This window comes from Protopterus annectens, chromosome 3.part1 (genome assembly GCF_019279795.1).
Source record: "Protopterus annectens isolate FY-2018-M chromosome 3.part1, PAN1.0, whole genome shotgun sequence".
NCBI classification, from domain to species: Eukaryota; Metazoa; Chordata; order Ceratodontiformes; family Protopteridae; genus Protopterus; species Protopterus annectens.
This window is the reverse complement of record NC_056732.1, coordinates 83,403,828-83,427,862: the sequence shown is the minus strand read 5'-3', so window position 1 is coordinate 83,427,862 and position 24,035 is coordinate 83,403,828. Positions and strand designations below refer to the sequence as shown.

Sequence of the window (24,035 nt, the reverse complement as noted above, 5' to 3'; positions counted from 1 at the left end):
ATCATTTTTGCTGCTCTCTGTATAACTGTAAACGAGTGCTAACTCATTGCTAACCATATTATTCATCTAAATGTTAAATGAAAGCATGGCTTTAGTTTTGCTTGTACCATCTAGAAATGGCTACATGTTGACCACCTAACAATCATGTTAAGGTCTACAATGCTGAGTCAATAAATTCCTTGATTCAAACTTGCTGCTTGAAGGAAACCACCATTTACTGAGTTAAATTAGGATTGCTAGTGAGAAATGCATCAAACTCCTTTTTAAGGGTTGCCAATAAATGTAAAGGACTGGTGCTTCTATTGTCCTACTTTATAGACCATCAGCAGCAGGTAGTCATGGCAGTGTCTCACTGCATACAAGTGTAGCTCATAGTGCTGCCACTGCCTACAGTTAACAAAGGTCCTTGTATCTATAGCATTAATCTATGTCTAATTAGTATAAGAGTGCTTCTGCCATTACTGTCATAACATGACACAAATAATGGCCATGCCACCATTAATACCAAGTGAAAAGGGTTTCCTATTACATTCGCGAAGGTCCACTTACCCGAAGTCAGAAACGTCGACACGTATACATTGAAACACGAAAACAATGATCGTCCTGAAAGGCAAAATCCAAAATGTCGAATCGTCATGGTTGGCCTTTCCGCGGGATAGGTCCATAAGGTAAGTGTGCGATAGTTATGGACCTTAGGGTTAGGGTGTGGGTTAAGGTAAGTGCATAGAAAGTAATGTATGTAAGGTTTAGTGTAGAGTTTTGGTTAGTGTATGTATGTGGTTTATTTATTTTGTTTGGGTAGGTAGTATGTAGCATGCGGTGGGGTTGGACAGCTATGGTGGTTCGGGATTTTGAATTTTGAGGTTTAGGGTGTTCTGTGTAGTCGTGGTTCGGTTAATATGTGTCGATGATTCCATATTCGATGTTTCAGACTTTCTCGGTTGTAATATAGATCCGAGAAAAGCATCACAATTATGCTTACATTATCAATAAGCTGTGGGGTCACGTGGTCTTTAGCTGTTTGCTCTGAAGCCAGAATTGCCAGGCTGCATTTGATGCTTATGACTTGACAGTTACATGCTATTGTTTACCCTCAGTATTTTAATGACACATAGCTAAGATGGAATTTGCTAGCAGCACTAATGTTGGCATTTCAGAATGGAAACCATAGTATTGCCACAATTACTGCTGTAAAACTGGAATCACAGTGATGATGTCATAGGTCATGAGTAATAATAAGTGCTGTTCTCTCATTGATGTTATACAAACTGATATATGGTATTTTTCTTCAGTAGGTAGTTTGACAGGAAAACACTGCTTAATCTCAGAAAACAAAGTCTTATTACTCTGTTACTCCAAACAATGCTGTTGTTGTATCTTTCGGCTTTTCCCGGTTAGGGGTCGCCACAGCAGAACTCCGGTCCGCTAATGATTGGCAGTAGATTTTAACGTATAGAGTTGCCAGCACTGACACACAACCTTGAACAAAGGTACGCCCATTCACGCATGTCTCCACACAGAAGATGCTTTAACTGAGAATCGATCAGGACAACGTCTTACTGTGAGGCGACAATGCTACTGCAGCACCACCACCGCAGATCATATTTAATCAATAATTAAATGTTTGTTTGTCCACTTCATATGTGAAAGAACTGACACAAATGTCTTTTTAAGCAGGGATAGAGGGATGTGGACTGCTTAACACCTTAATCAAGAGTTTGTATCATGCCAGTGACAGGTATCTACACAGGTATTAGTGTAGACGCCATAACTATCTTGGCTGTACAGTGATATCTAAGGAGACTTACATATCTCTGATAATGTATGCTGAATGGTAAAGAGATGTACATATCTCTGATAATGTATGCTGAATGGGTTGTGGAAAATGTCAAGAGATTTCATTAAAGTCTGCAAGAGAGCTAAATATTTTAAGGAATCTATATCAAAATGTATTCATCAACACATTAAAGCACTGCACAGATTGTGTCTTTCCATCCATAGTGTATTTCTAATTACATTGCAGTTATTCTGTGACTGTCTAATGAAGACGTTTCTTTGGTTTTATTTTCCTTCTGTTTCTGTAGAACTCTACCTCTTAGTACATATCATGGAGAAATCTGACTCTAGTGTGAATGCATCCTTTCCTCTTTCTTTATTCGGTAGCATGTCAACAGTCATAATACTGTACTGGCATAATTTATGTACCCATAGTACTCTGTGCCTTGCAATTAAAATACATGAGCAGGAGCTATGTAATTGTCTATTACGTGACATGAATTAATGCAGACCGATTTTTTAACTCTGAATACTTTCGGGTGGGCATGCTGTTTGATAGTCATCATTTTTGGAACCGTCCCTCTTTTTATCTAATAAACTTTATATTTTCCACATAAACCCAGTAATATGGTGATTAAAACTGTGGAACTTCTAAGCATTAACTATTCCTGTTCATTAAATAATAGCAAATATAAAAAATTGTAAAAGATGTTTCCTAACTAGTATGCTAAATCTTTTGCATGTGTTGAGGGTTGGTTGTCCTGAAGCACATACCCTGCAACAGTTTTAGAATAATTAAAATGGACTGATGAGTTGAAGCATAAACCGATGAGGCAGTCTGTAAGGCTGCATTAGGAAGCAAAACCAGGATGCACATCAAGTAGCATATATATATATATATATATATATATATATATAATAAAATGACTGATTTTTACAAAGATGAAGCCAATATTCCTCGCTGAGATGCTTGAAGGAATTTCAACTCATACTTAGAAAAACCTAAAGAGTTGTCCCTCTTCTTTGTCTTATACCATATCCCAAGAGGGATCAGTGCCCTGTTTTGCCAGCAATGAAAGATCCTCTCCTATTTGAGATTCTGTTTTCTAGCAAAACAATCAGAGAACTAACATGCATGACTGCAGTAAATTTCAAGACCTCAATAAATAATAGTAAACATGCACATCAGATTTATATCACAATATCTCTTATGTTTTTAGAATTCATTCTCCTGTACCTTGAAACCCAGAAATACATGGATTCATATAAATTTCAACATGAACAGTGGTAATCAAGCTTCTTGAAAGACACAAAGACAAATTTGTCACAATTTGATTACTCTTTCAATCTATGAATACCTTTATGTTTATCATGATGCCTCCATTGTCTCATTATACCTTCTTGTATTCATTGAATCCTGCAACATCGGGCAGTTCACCACAGAAAATTAGGACTGTGAGCTTCTAATGAAATGTATGCTATAGTCCTAGCTTGGTTTCCAGTAGCCTGCATTTAACTATTTTGTGTCTCAGAAAAATGCACTTAAGCAGAACCATGAAAGGGGCACTCTAGCCTGAGGTTTTACATGGTTAGCAAGTAAACAGAAATAAAAGCAATATTTATCCCCTTTCTGTTTTCTGCTTTGTAAATCATTGGGGCTACATCTTGTTTGAAATCCAGCAAATCATGTAAATAACTACTATTGATTTTGCTGTGTTTATTTTGATGGTTTCAGTACCCCTGCTATCATACCTTTCACGGTTATTGCAAATGCACTGATCTGGTTCTCTAAATTTAACACTGTTGATTTTATGTAATGCATGCGATGATGCTTAATTCTGAGTTAACCTGAAACCTTAGAACTGATAAGGTAAATGATCAGAACTCAAGAAAAAAAAAACAGCTAAGAAAAATGCTGCAAGCTGATCTGTATATAAAAGGCAGTTCTACTTCAAGAGCTAAAGTCCCAAATGCATGAATACCACCATCTCAAAGCCAGATGTAGATATCCTAAAGCCAGGGACTTGAGCATCTACTTGCAGTTGAACTCTAATATGAGTTTGGGCAAGCAGCTGCTGAACTTCAACCCAACACATTACTTGAGTTTGAGTACGTAAGTGCGGCAGATATGGGGTGACAACTGGAAGGGGATTTTTATTGTTAAGGAGCAGAAGGGGAGGTTTAGAGTTATGGAGCAGGAAGGGAGTTTTACATTTAGGGAGAAGGAGCTTTAAGGCTAAGGAGTGATCAGGTGATTTAGGTTTAGAGAGGGGCAGAGTTTTAGATTTAGGGAGTGATCGGGGGCTTTAAAGTTATGAAGTAGTGGAGTTTGTGGGTTAGTAAATGAGAAATAGTGTTGAGAACTGTGGGGGGTGTATAGGGATAGGGTTAGATTTAGTGCTGACTTAAGGCTATAGAGTTTAATAATGTCAGCTGTTGGGAGGACCATGTAGTTATAGGATAATGGGGTAGTGAAAGTTAGAGCACCTGCATTTTCAAGCAAGCGGAAGTGAGCAAGTACATCATGGACTGCAATCACGTGAACACCTGTAGTAGACGCATAAAAAGGTGAATAAAGTTTACATTCTGAACCAGAAAAATACATTAAAGTACATTTGTGTAAGTAAAACTTATCAAAACAGTAGATGTTGGAATGATCATTGCTGCAGTAGCCATAGTTGTATGGGTTATATCTTGCCAAGGCTATAACAGCCAGCCAACTTTCAAAGCTTCTGGGCACTTTCCACATGCCCAAACTATCAGGTAGCTTGAGCTGAGCTGACTGAAAGAAAACTTTGGATGCAATCCCATTAAAGTTTTCTTGCTAGCAGATAGAGGGAAACTGAACACTGAAAGGACAATGCTGGGAACAATAAACAATAAATGTCCACACCTTGGCATAAAAAGCATAACAAAACACAATGGAGGTGAATGGAGGGGGCGGCTACTACAGCAGTGATCATTCAAACATCTAATGTTAAAGGTAAGTTTACCTACACAACTGTACAATGTTGTTCATCATATTTATCAGCGCTGAAGTAGCCTTACCAATATGGGTGGATTGCCCTAGCTAACTACATTTTAGAGGTGAAAAGAGAAGAGTCCAGGAGCCCATGGAGAATGGTCCTACCAAAGTTTGAACTGGACCTAGAGAAGGAATCAAGCTTAGAGTGGTTTACAAAAGTATTACAGAAGAAAAAGTTGTAGCTTCTAGAATACTTCAAGAATCCAACCCTTTTTGAAAAAAACATAGATGAAGTAAAGTTCTGGTAGAGTAGGCCTTGACTCTACCAGGAGTAGTTTTGTTATGGTAACTATAATGAAAAGTAATATTCTTTGATAACCATTTGGACATTCTGTTTTGACAAAGGTTATCCCTTCTTCTTACCTTCACAAGAAATGAACAATTGATCTGAATATCTGAAAGCTTTAGTTCTGTCAAGATAGTACCCATGTTCTCTGCAGACGTATAATGTATGGAGCATCCTTTCTCCCTCATTATTAGGTTCAAGAGCAAAAATGGTGAGATGGATATGTTGGCTTAAAATTATACTTGGATACCACTTTATGCATAAAGGAATGATGAGTTCTCAAAGAAACATTGTCCCCATGGAAAATGAAATAGGATTGATTCACCATAACATCTACAACAACTGGAAAGACCACAGAAATACCTCACAAAGAGGATTACTGGCCTCAAACAGATGCCCTATGCAGACCGTCTCAAAAAGCTACAGCTTTACTCCATTGCATATCACCTACTCAGGGGCGATCTCTGCCTAACATACAAAGCTATGTCAAACCCAGAACTGTTGGACATAATCCACTTAAAGAAATCCCAATCCCTCCGAGCTACACACTCTAGGGACCTTAACCTTGTCACCACAATAAACAGAACATGCTGGAGGGATAGATTCCTGTCCCAGAGACTTCCCATACTCAGGAACAGACTACCTATCTATGTCAAACAGAGCTCCTCATTAGCACTCTTCAAGAAAAATCTTGATGATTGGATGGGAAATGGGAAATTCACCCCGGGGATCACTTCTGTGGCTCTGCTCGACAGTGGCACAGGAAAATAATTTTCTTGGGTGGCGAAAGCCAGGGTGCATTTTTTGGCTAGGCTTGTATGGGCCCTAGGGCCAATAGCCTAGTACCTACCTATGAACCTATGAACCTGTAAGAGCTTGCAACAAAGATACCCTTCTTGCAGAAGTCAGAGCAATCAGTAAAACTGTTTTCTATGTAAGAATCTCAAGTCAGTCAGATTAGCTGATTCAAATGGAAGTGTTAGCAAGTGTTAACTTCTCTAACAAAAAATTAAGATCCCAATGAGGTGTCACATATTTTGTTGGAGGCCTCTTTTGTAAAACCCCTTTTAAGAACATTTTAATATCAGAATGCACTGAAAGAGGAGGACCCATGGGCAGACATGCTGAAATGACCAATATATAAACAATGAGAGAGGAATAAGAAAGGCCATATGAGAGTAACTCACACAAAAGTTGTATAATCATAGAACAGCTCTCCCTGAATAGGTGATGGTTATGCTGTTGGCACCAACTAGAAAACCTTTTGTTGACACCAACTAGAAAAACTTTTCAATTTGCAAATATATGATTTTCTAGTAGCAGGCTTTCTTACCTCCATTAGCAGGTTCCTAAAAGGAAAATAAGACCCTGTCATCTAGGTAGTCAATTGAAGTTGATTGATTTTGCAGTATATCAAGCACCCCCTGTCCTTGTTTGAGTAAATTCAGTCTGTAAGGAAACTTGTGTATACCTTTGGCCACTTCCAAAAGAAGGGAGACCCATGGCTGCCTGGACAATAAGGGAATCACCACAAACATCTTGGGGGATTCCTTCTGAATCTTCAGAAGTATCCTGGATATTAATAAAAAATGGTGTAAAAGCATGCAGAAACATTCCTGTCCAAGGAAAAGAAAAGTCATCTGTTTTCTAGGCCTTCTTGTTTGCATGGAGTCTTGGAACAGAATGTTGCTAGGTGATTGTTAAGAGAGGAGTCAAAGAGGTCTAATTGAGTAAGTCTCCACAAATGGATCAAATCTTGGAAGACCCCCGATCTAGTTTGCATTAATGAAGGTCTGACATGGTCCTAATCAGCTTGTCTGCCCCACAGTTTTCCTCTGATAGACTGTAGGATGACTGTAGAGTGAAATTGTGCTGTGAAGTTATATCCCAAGCTAACATGGTTAGTCTGCAAGGGGGTATGGCCTGGTTCCCCCTTGCTTGTTGATGTACCCCATGAATGGGATACTGTTTGTAACCACTTCAACAGGTATTGGTGACAAAAGATGGTTCTGAAAGTTGAATGCTTTGATCAGGGCAAGCATCTTCTTGATATTTATGTGCTTTCTGCCAGTCCTTGGTGTTTCACCCCCTGCATTTTTATTCCTTCTGAAACTGCTTCTCAAGCAAAGTCTGAATCCTCTGGTGCTGACTGCTTTCTAGCAAGGAGGGAGAAAGGGAGACCAGGATTTTTGGATCTCTGTTGTCTCTACCAAAAGATTTCTCTTTTGTCATCTCCCAGCACTGGGATTTGAAAAGATAAAGGATGTTTATTTATCTATTGACATTTGATTACTGGAAAACTCTGACTGAGTAGAATCCCATGTTCAGTGGAAGCCCAGGGAGAAAAACTCCAAATTATTACCAAACATTTAAGAACAATAATTTCACAATCTTCAAAAATAAAACAAAAACATTTGCAGTTTAAATAATTATACCAAATTCGAGATAATATAAAAACATTGGTTAAGGATCAACACAAGTTTTATAGCAATCATTTAATATTTATAGAAATTTTAGACAGTTTTTAGAGAAATTATAGGTTAGTTAGTGTAATACAAACAGGAATTGTAATATGAAGTGAAGGGAGAAACAGGCTTATGGTATGTATAGAGGGAAAGTCAGGGAAGAGAATTTGATACACATAAAGAAGTAAGTGAACAAGGGAGGGTAAGTTGGTACAAGGAATGAAAAGGTACTCGTTCACATTTAGGGATAAAGTTTATCCTAGTTTTGAGCAATAACAGGACTGTACTTATGCTAGGAGTCTTTTAGAGTGGTTTTGAAATATGGGAGGGAAGATATTGACCTGATGGATACAGATAAATAGTTCTAGGCATTAGCAACCTTGTACATGTACAGACAATGTCTGGCAGATTTAATAAGTTTGTAGACAGACAGCAGTTTTTGTTCACAGGATCACAATGACCAGCTGGGAACATAGTTGTGTAGAATGGTTTTTTAGTGCTGCACAGGCAGATGGATGTTGGGACCAAAGAAATTTCAGATACCACTGTATCATCCTCATGTGGACTCTTGCCAAGTGTATCATGTGAATCACAGATGTTATGAGACCCAACATCTTGAGGTACTCTCTTGTAGTGACCAAAAGTCTTGAGTGGAAAACCTTAGAAACAGACCTAGATAAAGATCTATTTTTTCTTGTAGGAGAAAAGCTTTTTGAACTGAGGTGTCTACTTGCCACCCCAGAAACACTATCTGGTGTGAAGGAGTCAAGAAAGAATTTTGAATGTTCTCTTGAAGTCCCGGCTAGTGTAAGAGATCTCTCACCCAAGAGAGACTTTTCCAGCACTTTAAAAAGACTCTGTAAACATCAGCAAGTCATCTAAATATAGAAAAATGTGGATACCCTATAGGCTGCAATGAGCTAAAACTGGAGTTAAATGCTTTGTAAACACTCTTGGTGCAGAGGATGGTCCAAATGGTAAGGAAGAGAACTGATAATGTGATTCGGACATACAAAACCTTAAGAAATGTCTTATGTCTGGATGAGTAAGGATGTGATGATAAGCATCTTTTAAGTCTACTGTTGCCAGGAAACTTGAAAGAGGGAGAAGAGGTAACAGGCTAAGATTTGACTAATTTTGAATTTAGGCACTGTCACAAGCAGGTTTAGGAAGTACAGATCCAGAACTGGTCTCTGAGAATATTCTTTCTTTGGCACTAGGAACATCCTTGAATAAAAGCGTTTCCCCACCTAGGAAGGCGGAAATGGTCCTTTCACTCCTTGGGACAGCATGTGATGAAGATCCAGTAGAAATAAAAAAGTCTGATGTAGAGGATGAGGGATGACCCCCCTGGAAAGGAGGAATTTCTTCCCACTGCCATCTGTAACCTTGATTAATGCTTTTCAAAGTCCATTTATTTGTCTGAAACTGTTTCCAAAGAGAAAATGGAGATACAGGCTTTCTGGAAGAAAAAAAGGGAGTCAGGGTATAAGGAGTTCACAAGGCTTCTTGAACAGTCATTCTGACTTTTGGACTTCCCCTGGTTTTGGCAGGTTTGTGACTTATTTTTGGAAACCCCTTGCCATTTCTTCTTAAATGTGTGTTTATCTGATTTTTTTTTGAGGCTGTTTATTTTGTTTTTTGAGAAAACTGGATGAGGGATAGAAAATCCCCTGGAAATTTTGAAAAAGGAGGGCTGAAAAATCTTAGAGATACCCTGGATCAGCTTGCCCCTTTCATCTTACTTTTTGATCACCACTGCATCAGAGGGGCCAAACACTAAATATCTCTTTAAGGGAGAATTTAAAATTTCATTTTTAACATCATCTGGAAATTTCTAAGAATGCACCCATATAATCCTCCTCAAAACAGTACCAGTGTCCATAGCAGTGGAAGAAGTATCAATGGAGTTATACACACACTGTGAACAATGACCTATACAATAGGTTCATAGATTAGTACTGAGCCAAGTGCCCTTGTGAGCCATTTTAAGCCTGGCCAATTATCCCTTGTGAGACTCAAACCCTGCACCTTGTGTTTGTAAGGCAAACACCTTAATCATTAGGCCACCCTCCCATCTTTTCTTTAATGAAGATATTTCATGACAAGAAAAAAATGCAGATAAAACATTCCTCATACTTTCATAATTTGTCAGAACAAACTTTAATATATGAGCCTGACAATTCAAAATTCTGAAAATCAAAGTTGCCGGAGTATGCACCTTTTTCCAAACCAACTGTGACAATTGGGGAGAGATGGGCGAAAGCTGCCAACCTAGGCAAATAGAATTTGATATATAATTCTATCATGTATATAAATAAATGTAAAATACAGGCTTGTGTTTTTAAGTGAAAGAAAACACTGTAAAATGTGATCTTCAAGATGGTTGCAACATTGCCATTTGCTGTAAGGAAAACCAAGCCAAGCATTTCAAATGTCTTTGAAAGTACAATTATCTAAACAAATGGTGCCAGAGTGGCTAGCTGAACACATTCTTCCTATTGTCTTAATTTAAGGAATAATTGTTAGAGTGTACATGTGGAAGGTGCTTTATTGCTTTGGTTTCTGCTACAGTGTATATGTAAAATGCCTTTTATTGTTGTATTCTCCTGTGCAAGTGTTAGCTTGCTAAATAATGTAAATGGAGTTTCTATTAGCCTGGGAACTCAGAGCAGGTGTCAAGATGATGCAATATGAATACTGGGAAAACCTAAGTGTCAAAAATGATGTAATCTGGGGAGGACCCAGAGACATGTTTGTTAGTGATGTTTTATAAACTGTATCTCACAAGAAAATGAAAAGCATTTTGATCTGGATATCTAACTGACCAGCACTCTGCCCTATGCTCACATGTACGTTTTTATCACTGTGATTTCTTGTAGGAATAGTTAAAGCTAGTAAAGATTAATTAGGTATTTTTCTTTGAAATTAGATCTGTCCTACTGTATTATTTTAAGTTTCTGTGTGATCTCTGAACACTTAGATATCTCTGTGGTGTAGTAGTTTTGTCTTGTGTTTTAATTATTTATTATTAAATATTTTTAAAACCTTCTACCTATGGCTGATTTGTGTAGATATAAGCTCTAGAGTACATTGCATATTTATAGAGGTTATAGTAATAGGCCACTCTAAAGTAAACCTTGACTGTTAGTCATACTACCATTGGATATTAATAATGCACAGTAATAATTGGACACCCTTTTAAGGGCCTTTTATTAGCTGATATTATTAATTGGGTGGTGCCAGTGGGGAGTCTTAGTGGGGACCTGGTGAGCAAGAAAGGGAGCAGCCAGCCCCAGACTGACTGTGATCTCTGTGTGCACTTAAGGGAAATTGTGCTTTACTGTGTGTATTAGTTATCCTTTCCTATTCTATGAGACAACCTCCCTGGTGTTAGTGGTGAGGATTAAGGCTCCTTGATTGCTGGGCCAGGCCACAGTCATTACAAGTGTTTGGCAGTGGTGGGATCTACTTCACCTACTAATTGGCCTGTAGTGGTGTGGGTAGAGCGAATTCCTGTAGCTTATGTACAGTGATCTCTAAAAGTGTTTTGTACTGTAAAACAGCCACACAGTGTATACTCAGAGTTCAGATCACAATTGTTTTATTTCTTTTGTTAGCTTAGTGTTAGTCAGGGTGAGCAGGCAGCATGTCAGCAGAAGAGTATGGAAAGCTGACAAGGAGCTAGCTGGCAGAGATATGCCAAGCTAGGGGACTGGTGCATGGAAACCTGACTAAAGCAGACTTGATTGCAGCCTTGGTTACAGCTGCATCAGAAAACAGCAGCCTGGAGGACGATCAGACTGACAGTAGAGATACAATATCCTCGGAAAATGGACAGCTCAACCTTTCTGCAGTGGACTTAAGAATCCACTGGAGCTAAAGAGACTTGAGTTGGAGGCCAGGCATATGGAACTAGAAGCAGCCGTGAAAATGAGGAGTCTACAAGCTGAGGAAAATGAATGGCAGAGGAGGCATGAGAGGGAAATGCTGACTCTTTGCCAGAGTCATGGAGGTAATGGGGAAGGGAGTAACCGGACCCCAAAAGCACAAGAGGTCAGTACATTTTTCCACAGTTTAAAGAGGGGGATAATTTTGATAGTTTATTCATATGTTTGAGTGGGTATGTAAACAGCATGAAGTTCACCAAAGGCTCTGGGTATGGTTCCTGACCCCCTTACTCCATGATAAAGCTGTAACTTCTTTAGCAAAAATGCATGACACTGACTGTTTTGATTATACTGCTGTAAAAAGACATTTATTAGAATGTTTTAAGCTAACATCTGAAATGCATAGAAAAAAGTTTCGTGAGCATAGACACAAAGCAGATGAAAATTATGTGAATATGTTGTTGAATTGAGCACTTATTTTCTTAGCTGGGTAAGTGGATGTCAGGTCACCACTTTTGAAGGGCTGGCAGACCTTTTGGTAAGGGAACAAGCCCTTAGCACTTTGTCTGAGGACATGAGGATCTGGTTAGCTGATTAACAGTGTGCTACTTCAGAGGAGTTGGAGAAGAAGGGAGACCTATACCTAGCAAGCAGGGCAGCCCTGCACAGAAAAGGGGCCCCCAATACTGCTCATGGGTCTAAAGGAACTCATGGTGGGCAGCACAGACTACCCCAACAGAATCCACCAGTAGCAGGGGAAGCCACTAGTCCAGGTACACGTCCAGGAGCTAGGGTTATATGTTTTGAATGCAACGAGTGGGGCCATGTGGCATACAGATGTCCACAGAGGCAAGGTGGGGAACCAAAGGTGAGGGAGCCAGTAAGTGGGAAAGACAAGATGCCAACAGTGGGTTGTTTTGAGACAACAGGAGTATGGAACTACCATCCTGCAGATGTCCTGAGAGGGAAGGATTTGGATGAGGCAGTACTATGTACTTATGCAGTTACATGCAGTGAGGCTAGGAGACAAGCATGTGGGTCTGGTAGCCTGGGGGAGACCCAGACAGACTGCATAATTGCAGCCAGGACTGCTGAGATGGTTCCTTCAGGGAGTGAGCTACACTGTAGCAGTGAGACTGAATGTGAGCCACAGCTGCTTGTGGGTACTGATGTTCCCTTGGACAGGGTAACTGCAAAGGTAGAGGTGAGTAGTAGTACCCAGGCTGACAGTGAGGCACCGCTGTCAGAGGATGCCAGACTTCCTGTGGAAGGGGAGCTAGGAAGGGTTGCAAGGAGAGAGCTGAGACAGACTCAGCTCTCAGACCCTACATTGCAAGGCCTGAGGCAGGTAGCTAGGGAGGCACCTGATTCTCAAGGGAAGGGGGAATCTGTATACTGGAACAAAGGGTTACTGTACAGAGAGTGGACCCCTGAGGGAGGGCTAGAAGGTGAGAGAGTACAGCAGTTGGTAGTGCCTAGAGCTTACCATCTGGCACTTCTAGCCATAGCCTATGATATTCCCTTTGCATAAAACGTACAAAGGGGCGTATTATGCAAAACTTCTATTGGCCTGGAATTTCCAGAGATGTAACAGGGCACTGCAGGACCTGTGAGCAGTGCCAAAAGGTAGGCAAGGCAGGAGACAAGGTGAGAGCTCCTTTGATGCCTTTGCTGTGATTGAGGAGCCATTTCAGAGGGTAGCTATGGATATTGTGGGTCCTCTGAGTACCCCAAGTTCCACAGGGAAAATATCCTAGTGATTTTAGATTATGCTACACGATACCCTGAGGCAGTGGCTTTGTCCTCCATTGAGGCCGAGAAGGTGGCAAATGCTTTGCTAGAGATTTTCAGCAGGGTAGCTTTCCCAAAGGAAATGCTGTCTGACAGAGGTGCCAATTTTATGTCAGACCTGCTGGCTTGTCTGTGGAAGTCCTATGGGGTGAACCACATGAAGACCACCCCCTACCATCCCCAGACTGATGGTCTTGTTGAGAGGTTAAACTCTACAATCAAGTCCATGCTACGGGCATTTGCAGATTAGTTTAAGAGGGAGTGGGACAAATATTATCCCCATCTGTTGTTTGCTTACAGAGAGGTTCCCCAGGAATCCACAGGTTTTTCACCCTTTGAGTTGCTGTATGGGCATAGGGTGAGGGGACCTCTAGATTTAATTCAAGATGAGTGGTAAGGTGAGTGTGAGTCTCACAAGGAATCTGTTGTGGCATATGTCCTGAACCTCAAAACAAAGCTCAGGAAACTCATGGCCCCTGGCCCAGGAGAAGCTGGCAGAAGCCCAACAATAGAAAAAGGTGTGGTATGACAGGAATGCTTGAGCTAGAGGGTATGCTGTAGGGCAGCAGGTGATGGTTCTCATTCCTGTCAGACACAACAAGTTGCAAGCAGCTTGGGAGGGACCCTACAAGGTGGTAAGAAAGGTAAGTGATGTAAACTACATGGTGGAAGTGCTAGGCAGATGGCAGGGGCACGAATTGTACCATGTTAACATGATGAAACCTTACTATGATAGGGAGGCCCTTGAGCTGAGCATTTGCAGTGGATTGCAGGATGAGTCTGAGAGAGATATTGGGACTGATCTCCTCAGTGAGGCTCGAGCTGACACCTCGGTGGAAGGGGTAGCAATGTCCCAGCAGCTATCTCCTACCCAGGTTTGAGAAATCCGTGCAGTGTTGCAGGAGTTTGGGGGCATGTTCACCGGGAAACCAGGGAGCACCCACCTGGTGCAGCATCAGGTGGATACAGGACCCCAAAGGCCTATCAGGCAGGCCCCTTACAGGGTGCCTGAGAGAGTCAAACAGACTCTGAAGGAGGAGGTACAGGAGATGTTGGAACTAGGGGTGATTCAAGAGTTCAACAGTCCCTGGGCCTCAGCAGTGGTGTTGGTGCCAGAGAAGTATGGCAGCAACATGTTCTATGTGGATTACAGGAAATTAAATAGTCACACAGAGTCAGATGCTTACTCCATGCCTAGGACAGATGAAGTCCTAGAGCAGCTGGGTGGGGCTAAGTATCTTACAACCATTGATCTTACCAAGGGTTACTGGCAGGTGCCCTTGACTCCTAGTGCTAGAGAGAAGTCAGCCTTTGTGGCTCCTTTTGGCTTATATGAGTTCACAAAGATGCCCTTTGGGATGAAGAATGCCCCAGCGACTTTCCAGAGGCTGGTAGATCATATCTTAGCTGGAGCAGAAGGGTTTGCCCTTGCTTATATGGATGATATTGCTATCTGCAGCCATTCCTGGCAAGAGTACCTTCAGCATGTCAGGGAGGTGCTGTGCAGACTACAGAGGGCAGGGTTGACCATTAAGCTGAGCAAATGTCAGGTGGGTATGGCAGAGGTCTCCTGCCTAGAACATAGAGTGGAGAGCGGTAAGATAAGGCCAGAACCTGCCAAAGTGGAAGCTATTCAGGCATGGCCTGCACCTTTTAAAAAAAAGCAGGTGAGGGCATTCTTGGGGACAGCAGGGTACTACAGAAAGTTTGTTCCCAATTATTGTACCATAGCTGCTCCTCTCACAGACCTGACAAGGAAGAACAGGCCAGATAAGGTAATGTGAACTCCAGCATGTGAGCAGACAATTCAGAAGCTTAAGGAAGCCTTGGGAGGACCCCCTGTGTTAGCCAGTCCAGACTACAGCAAAGACTTTGTTGTGCAGGTGGACACTTCAAACTATGGGTTGGGGGCTGTACTTATCCAGATTTCTTCAGAGGGAGAAGAGCACCCAGTGGTTTATCTCAGTTGTAGGCTCCAACCCAGGGAGGAATGCTATGCAGCAGTAGAAAAGGAATGTCTAGCCATTGTGTGAGCACTACTAAAACTTCAGCCTTATCTGTATGGAAGAAAATTCACTGTGATGACAGATCACAACTCTCTAATTTGGTTAAACAGAGCTAGTCAGCAAAATACCAAGTTGCTAAGATGTAGTCTGGAGTTGCAAGCATATATATCAGCACCGCAGTGGAAGTAGCAATGCCAATGCAGATGGGCTTTCAAGACAGGGAATGGGGTGAGGTACACCCAGATAGACCTGACAATCTCAAGCGATGTTTCCCAAGGGGCACTTGAAAAACTTGCTTGAGTTCTCCGAGGGGGAAGAGATGTGATGATTGGGGAGAGATGGGCAAAGGCTGCCAGCCTAGGCAAATAGAATTTGATATATAATTCTGTCATTTGTATAAATAAATGTAAAAGACAGGCTTGTGTTTTTTAATGAAAGAAAACACTGTAAAATGTGAACTTCAAGATGGTTGCTACATTGCCATCTGCTGTAAGGAAAACCAAGCCAAGCATTGCAAATGTCTTTGAAAGTACAATTATCTAAAAATGGTGCTAGAGCGGGTAGCTAAACACGTTCTTCCTATTGTCTTAACTTAAAGAATAATTGTTAGAGTGTACATGTGGAAGGTGCTTTATTGCTTTGGTTTCTGCTACAGTGTATATGTGAAATGCCTTCTCCTGTGTAGGTGTTAGCTTGCTAAATAATGCAAACAGAGTTTCTATTAGCCTGGGAACTCAGAGCAGGTGTCAAGATGATGCAATATGAATACTGGGAAAACCTAAGTGTCAAAAATGATGTAATCTGGGGAGGACCCAGAGACATGTTTGTTAGTGATGTTTTAAAAACTGTCTCTCAGAAGAGACTGAAAAGCATTTTGATCTGGATATCCAACTTACCAGCACTCTGCCCAATGCTCACATGTAAGTTTTTACCACTGTGATTTCTTGTAGGAATAGTTAAAGCTAGTAAAGATTAATTAGGCATTTTTCTTTGAAATCAGACCAGTCCTACTGTATTATTTTACGTTTCTGTGTGATCTCTGAACTCTTAGATATCTCTATGGTGTAGTAGTTTTGTTTTATGTTTTAATTATTATTAAATATTTTTTAAAACCTTCTACCTGTGGCTGATTTGTGTAGAGATAAGCTCTAGACTACATTGCATATTTATAGAGGTTATAGTAATAAGCCACTCTAAAGTAAGCCTTGATTGTTAGTCATACTACTATTGGAAATTAATAATGCGCAGTAATAATTGGACACCCTTTTAAGGGCCTTTTAGTAGCTGATATTATTAACTGGGTGGTGGCAGTAATTACTACCGTATAGTCTGGATAAAGGGGCACAGCTGGAGAATCTGTGTCAGCCTTTTCCAGGAGTGTCTGTGAAGTTTTATAAATACTTATCTCAAAGTGTGTGTGTGTGTGTGTGTGTGTGTGTGTGTGTGTGTGTGTGTGTGTGTGTGTGTGTGTGTGTGTGTGTGTGTGTGTGTGTTGTGTCAGCTACTTGGCAGGGACACAAAGCATTGGTTGGACAGGGAGGGTACTGCAGGTTCTAGCTTGCCCAGTTAGGCTGAGACCTGGACCCTATAGCTGTGCCAGTGGGGAGTCTTATTGGGGACCTGGTGAGCAAGGGAGCAGCCAGCCCCAAACTGACTGTGATCTCTGTGTACACTTAAGGGGAAATTGTACTTTACTGTGTGTATTAGTTATCCTTTCCCCTTCTATGAGATGACCTCACTGGTGTTAGTGGTGAGGATTGCGGCTCCTTGATTGCTGGACCAGGGCACAGTCTTCACACCTATCAATTATTTTCCCATCCTTCTCAGAAAGAGTAGGATTGGAATTTAGTGCTTAGCAACAATGGGATCAGCTAAAGTTATAACTGCTGAGTCAGATTTCAGAATGGTGTATCCAAATTTACAAGACTGAAGAACTTCACACATCCTGTCTGCCTTTTTAGGAGCATCTGGGTGACTGTCAGGAAAATCTCAGGCAGTAACACTCTTCTTGTAAAGTAGGTAGACCAAGAGGATTGGGTTTAGTTTCTGGAAAATCCTTCTGTTACAACTAATATTATTTTCTGTGGGACTGAGTGTTCTCCCACTGAAAACTCTGGCACTTCTGCCTTGATTTTAGCTGAACTGAGTGCAGTAGCTGCTCTTACAAAATTGTCCATCAACAGTACTATACACAGCAGCAACAGTCTACAAACAGTGTTGGAAATTGTTTAGATAGCAATAACTTGTACTCCTAACTAAAATGCACAAAAAAGCAAACTTGAAATATGAAACAATGCCCACCTTTTGAAGACGACTGCTGAGCCTGCAAATATAAAACTCAGCAATATTACTTATGACTTTTTCAAGATGTGCAGTAAATGCTTTTTTGCATAGTTTCAAAATAGCAAGGACCAATTCATTTCAGGTAAATGCCAGGTATACATTTCTTCTGTTCAGTTCCAGATATGTCATTTCATATCATGAAGGTAATCTACCCTATATGCACCAATGCTCCTAACTGTGTAATCTGTGATGGTTGAGTTCATGTTTACCACTGAATAACCAGTTAAAATGTAAAGACAAGATGTTTGCTGTGAATTAATAAGCACTTCAGCAGTCTCTGGTAGCTGTATTGCATATTATTTTGCTCCTGCTGCTGACATCCTATTTTCTAACAGCCAAGCATTCATTCCTTGTTGGAGTTTGAGCACTATCCAGTCTTTAAGTTCAGTATATCAGAGTCTGCACACAGATACACACACGGATTCTAGTGCGAGCTCACTAGGAGGCAGCATATCCAGCTGGACACATTTTATTCATGAGACAAACCAGAGGCAGACAGTGGAAATGTACAAAATTCAGTAGAAATAGTTTGATGTTATTCCTTGCAACATAGTTAATCTCTTTGGAAGTTAAATGTCAAGTCAAGTATGAGTAATAGTTCAAACTGGCACCAGGAAATAAATACAGGTAGAATGGATGATGGATCTGAATAGCTAGGGATGCATCTGCCGTTGGAAGGGAGGTGGCTAGCCCCAGTGTGGCCACTGTTGGTTAAGTTGGAGAATATAAGGACACATCTACAAGGGGTTTGTTAGATCAAGCTGCAAAGCCACAGAATACATTTCTTGAGTAGGTATAGGCCAGCTTCAGGTTTCCCTAGGGCATCAGCACTAGCGCAGGTACTGCCTATTGCAGGAATAGGCTTAGACCATTCTAGAGAGAGTAGACTCATTTGACCCACATGCTGGACTACTCCCAAATCACCCAAGACTTTCTCAGATGAGTGATCAGACTGAGCTCTAGCCAAGGCTGAAAACAATTGGTTCATATGAATCTTGTCTGGCTTGGTTCTGAATTTGTCTGTTACCCTCCAGGTAGGAATGAATGGTTCAATTTGATAAAGGTTTACAGCTATTAGTTTTGGGTGGCAGTTGACAAAAACAAAAATAAATAAATTCATCTGTTATATCTTGATGTTAGTAGGACTGTGGAGTCGAAAAAATACATATCAATGAAGAACTATGATCATAGTCTTATAGCTGGACTGGACCACTGCTGTGACTGTGATGAACAATAACTTAGTGTTAGAAGAAAACAATATGCAAGCATACAATATTATTGAAGGTAATTAACTTATCTAGGTAATATTCTGATGTAATGTTGGGTTTATAGTGAACATAAGGCATTCAGACGCATATATTATTTGCAGTAAAATCATCATCATCATCACCATTAACAGTCATTTTCCCATTTTTCTACATGAGATTAGAGTTTCACTACAACTGTCACAATCTCCTTCAATTCAGCTACACACTCCTACCTTCTTACATGGTCATGCCCGAACGTCACAGGCCTTATCTCATGCAGCCCATCAATCTCTTGAGTAGATATCCTCATTTCCTCTTACTGACTTCCTGTCTCTCCCAAATCTACTTCATCAGCTCATCTTATGCTTGCCTCCACATGTGACCAAACCCAGTAATATGTTCTCCTTGACATTCCCTAGCCGGCTAGTTCACCTTCTGGTTTGATGTGCATTTTCTACCACAGTGTGAATGCTACCACCCATATGAGTCATTTAATCTCTATCACCTCAAGATGCCTCTACTTCTCTGGCTTAACAGTCCAGGTATTTCTGCCATACAGAAGCACTGATCATGCTATTGTTTTTACACATTATTTTTCATCTTCACTGGCATTCTTCTGTCATACAGTACCCCTGACATTTTGTGCCATTTGACTACTATATCTTTAATTCTAGGTTTAACCTCTTCATACAGACTTTCTCCTCAACCTTTCCTCACAGATACTTGAAAATGATAATTGCTTTCATTGTTTTCCCTTTTATCTAATTTTTTCAGCTTCTTCTAATTTCCTCCATTTGTTGTCAGGACAGATGTCTTGCCTGCACTTTAGTATCATCCATAGGTTCATAGGTAGGTACTAGGCTATTGGCCCAAGGGCCTATTTAAGCCTAGCCAACAAGGTTCCCTGGCTTGCACCACCCAAGAAAGTTATTTTCTTGTGCCCCTGTCGAGCAGAGCCACAGAAGTGATTCCCGGAGTGTATTTCCTATTTCCCATCCACTCATCAAGATTTTTCTTGAAGAGTGCTAATGAGGAACTTTGCTTGACATAGATGGGTAGCTTATTCCAGAGTATGGGAAGTCTCTGGGACAGGAATCTATCCCTCCAGCATGTCCTGTTTATTGTGGTGACAAGGTTTAGGTCCCTAGAGGGTGTAGTTCGAAGGGATTGGGATTTCTTTAGGTGCAGCATGTCCACCAGCTCTGAGTTTGACATTGCTTTATATGTTAGTCAGAGATCACCTCGGAGCAAGCGATATGCTACGGAGTAAAACTGGAGTTTTTTGAGACAGTCAGTGTAGGGCATCTGTTTGAGGCCAGTAATCCTCTTTGTGAGGTACATCTGTGACCTTTCCAGCTGCTGCAGATGTCTTGTGAGGTAGATTTCAAAAGGGGCGTTGGACTTCATAATGGGTCTAATGAGTGTCGAGTAGAGGGGAACAATGACCTCTTTTTTCCTGGATGAGACCCCTTTTGTGATGTGGTGTGCCATGTAGAAGGATTTCCTGACTACTGTGGCGATGTGATTATCAAAGGAGAGATTACTGTCCACCTGGGTCCCAAGGTCTCTTATCACACTTAATTCGGAATTAAGTAGACAGCTGCCTATGTGGTAGTTCATGGGTACAGAGTTTTTACCAAAGGGGATGACAATGCACTTTTTGATATTCAGCTTGAGGCCATGGCTCTGACACCAGGCATCTGTCTCAGTGAGGCCCTTCTGTAGGATGTCCACATCAATTGGGGACTCAACTATGGCTCCTAGTTTGCAGTCATCTGCGAACTTCATTAGCCAAAGGCCTTCTGTGTTAGCCTGTACTTCAGAGAAGTAGATAGCAAACAGGAGAGGTCCCAGGACTGAACCCTGTGGTACTCCACTTGTCACTGGTTTGAAGTCAGATTTGGAGTCTGCAACTTTTATAGTGTGGGTTCTGTCAGTGAGCCAGTTGGCAACCCATCTTGTGACATAAGAATTTATACATAGTTTAGTGAGTTTATCTATAAATCCAGAATAGGTGATGGTGTCAAAAGTCTTGGTGAGGTCAAGATAGGCTGTGTGAACCATCTTACCCTTGTTCACAACTTTGGTGACTGCCTCAAAGAAGTTGATCAGGTTCAGGAGGAATGATCTGCCTTTCACAAACATGAACTGGGTGGCATCCAGAGTTTGGAGGTTACCAATGCCTTTGTTTATGAGTTCCATGATGATACGTTCCATGGTCTTACAGACTAGGCTCATCAGGCTAATAAGGCGATAGTTCCCGGGATCAGTGGTGGCTCTCCCTTTGTGGAGTGGACAGCTGTTGCTGTGCACCATTCAGTGGGCACAAAGCCTGATGTGAGGCTATGATTGAACATGGTGCTTAGGTGGGGAGCCAGTTCGTTCTGAAGTTCATGTAAAACGCAGCCTGGGATGTTATCCGGTCCCATGGATGCTGTGTTTTTGGCTTTAGAGAGTGCAGCTTTTACCTGCATAGTTGTGATTACAGGGACTCTGCATTCTTCCTGTATAGATATGGGCCTTTTAGAGGTGGGGGGGGGGGTAAAGTTAGCACTGAACCTATAATGTTGGCAATATCAGTTGGTTCTGTAATTTTCATGCCGTTGTGCTGTAACTCAGAGCAGATCTGGGTGTTGCCATTGAGATTCCTGACATAGCTATAGAATGCTTTGTGGTTGTCCTTAGAATCAGTGGCAATTTTGTTTTTGTATCTAGCTTTGGAGGATCTTATAAGGGATCTTAGCTTCTTACTGAGGCTGACCAGGGAGCTCCTCCGCTCATGGGATTTTACTCTCTTTTGCAACAGTTTCTTCCTTCTGTTGTAGAGTTTGTTTATGGCAGGGGACCACCAGATTGCCTTCCTTTTTTTGGAGGATAGCATCTTGGTTCTGTTTGGGATAGCATGACCCATGCACTCGTGTAAGTGCTTATAGAGTGCATTTGTGTAGGATTCAGCAGTTGTATCTGTACTGTCCATCTGCATGGGTGTCATGAAGTTCGCCACTTCTGTCTTAAGAAGCATGAAGTTGGCTTTGGAGAAATTTTTTACCATGGTTTCCTTAATTAGGGGTGGGATGTGGATATCTAGGGTGATTAGCTTATGGTCAACCAGGAGTTGACTTCAGGTGTGGAACACCAGTCACTCATATTGGTAATGACTAGATCTAGGATATTGTTGCCCCTTTTGGGGGTGTGGATAAGTTGATCTATTGCATTGGAATTTATGAATGCTAGAACGCATTGAGTGAAGAAGTTGGTACATGAGTAGTTAATGATGGGGTAGTTGAAATCACCCATTATTAGGGTGTTTGGTTGAATCCTAATATTTTCCAGTATATCAATAAAAGAAGCATGGGAATCTTGGAGCATGGGGGGATCTGTAGCAAGCTACAATCTGGACTACAGTTTTGCCCAGAATTAGTTGCACTTGTATAACCTCGGGTGCATTACGCTAAGCAACTAGCCTGAAGGTGTGGATATCCTTTTATAAATATGGAGACACCTCCACATTTGGTGTTCCGATCCAGGTTAGATGGCTGAAAAGTGTGGTATGAGTGTTAGCCTGGTAATGCAGGGGTGCACTCTGGAGCCTTGAACCAGGTCTCAGTCACTGCACAGATATTGATGTTCTCCATTTTAAGGAGTGCCTTGAGGGAGTGCATTCTAAGATTTAAACTTCTAGCACTGAGTAGCAATGTGTCTTCAGTTTTGCATTCAAGTTCCTTATCACTTGCTGAAGTTCCTCTTCAGAGTCATCCTTTCATTGATCATGAAGCAGTTTGTCATCTTTTTATGATGATTTGCTTTTGATCGAATGGAATGTTGCTGGGTGTTGATTGTTAAAGACTGAGATTGTACAAAAGTGATGAAAAGGAGTTTTCCCTTTCTCCCCTTTTATGCAATCTTGGAGTTGGTAAATTTAATTAGTAGGGGATGTGGGGGCCACAATGGGTTTTGTCCCCACGAAAAACAATTGTTTTTAGTTTTGTGTGTGTGTGTGTGTGTGTGTGTGTGTGTGTGTGTGTGTTTTGACCATTTGTTTGGTCCACATTTTAAACTTTTTTTAATGTTTAATGTTTTGAACATACACGTGTCTGTGAGTGTGTATGTGTGTGTGTGTATATATATATATATATATATATATATATATATATATATATATATATATATATATATATATATGCCAAAAAATGCTGTTTTGAAGTAGGGCAAGACTCCTGCACCCCCCCCCTCCCCTTAATTATATATTCTTACTCCACAGTCACACATGCATGGAGAAAAGGAAAATACCAAACATTGGAAATCAGTGCTGGCATGAAAACACTAATGTCAATAAATTTGGGTGTGCAACCCAATGGCAGGCATTACCAATCCACACAAAATCTTCTAAACTAAAACCCTAATAACTCCCATGAATAAAATTATGCCATAAATACCATCTCTAAATTTCAACAGTTTTCAGTGAAATGGCTTTTCAGTCAATTATATTTGCAATCATTTTTTGACCATATATAGTTCAGTCAAAATAGCTTTGATTAAATGTTACATAACCTTTGCATTTTAAGAACAAATAATCCAAAGTCCTTGTATTTTTGAGTAGCTCAAAGCCCAGACATTTACATGTTACCGCTATCCTTAAGGGACAGATGTGCCACACCAGGGTTGAATTTGCATTGTCCCATCTACTGGTCCATATTACACTTGAATAGAGTAGCGTTGTCGCCTCACAGTAAGATGCTGTCCGGTTCGATTATCAGCTAGAGCGTCTTCTGCATGGAGACATGTGTGAATCGGCATACCTTCGTTGAAGGTTGTGTGTCAGGGCTGGTAACTCGGCACGTAAAAATCAACTACCAATCATTATCGGACCGGAGTTCCACTGTGGCGACCCCTAACCGGAAAAAGCCGAAAGACACACACACAGAGTAAGTGACATACCTTGCTTTGTATATTGAGGAAGATTATTCCAGAGAAGTGTTATTGTCTGTAATACATATCTATCCCTGCAACATGGTCAGTTTATGTTGCAGAAGAAATTAAGATCCCTTGAGTGAATATTTATGCCACAGTTGGAATTCTGGATGACCAGTAGTTCTGAAAAGTTGGGAGTAGGCTGAAGCTCCACAAGTGCAGCAGAAATCAACCTGCAATAACCTTTAAGAAACCAGGAAGAGGGACAGCGCTTTGAGAAGATCAGTGTAGCTTT

At 41.0% G+C, this 24,035-nt stretch overlaps 1 protein-coding gene across 2 annotated transcripts in view; it reads left to right on the top strand.

Moving 5' to 3' along the window:
* LOC122798011 (fer-1-like protein 6) overlaps positions 1-24,035 on the top strand; it is a 1,810,759-nt gene that overhangs the window by 1,344,635 nt on the left and 442,089 nt on the right. The gene's annotated exons all lie outside the window — the stretch shown is intronic.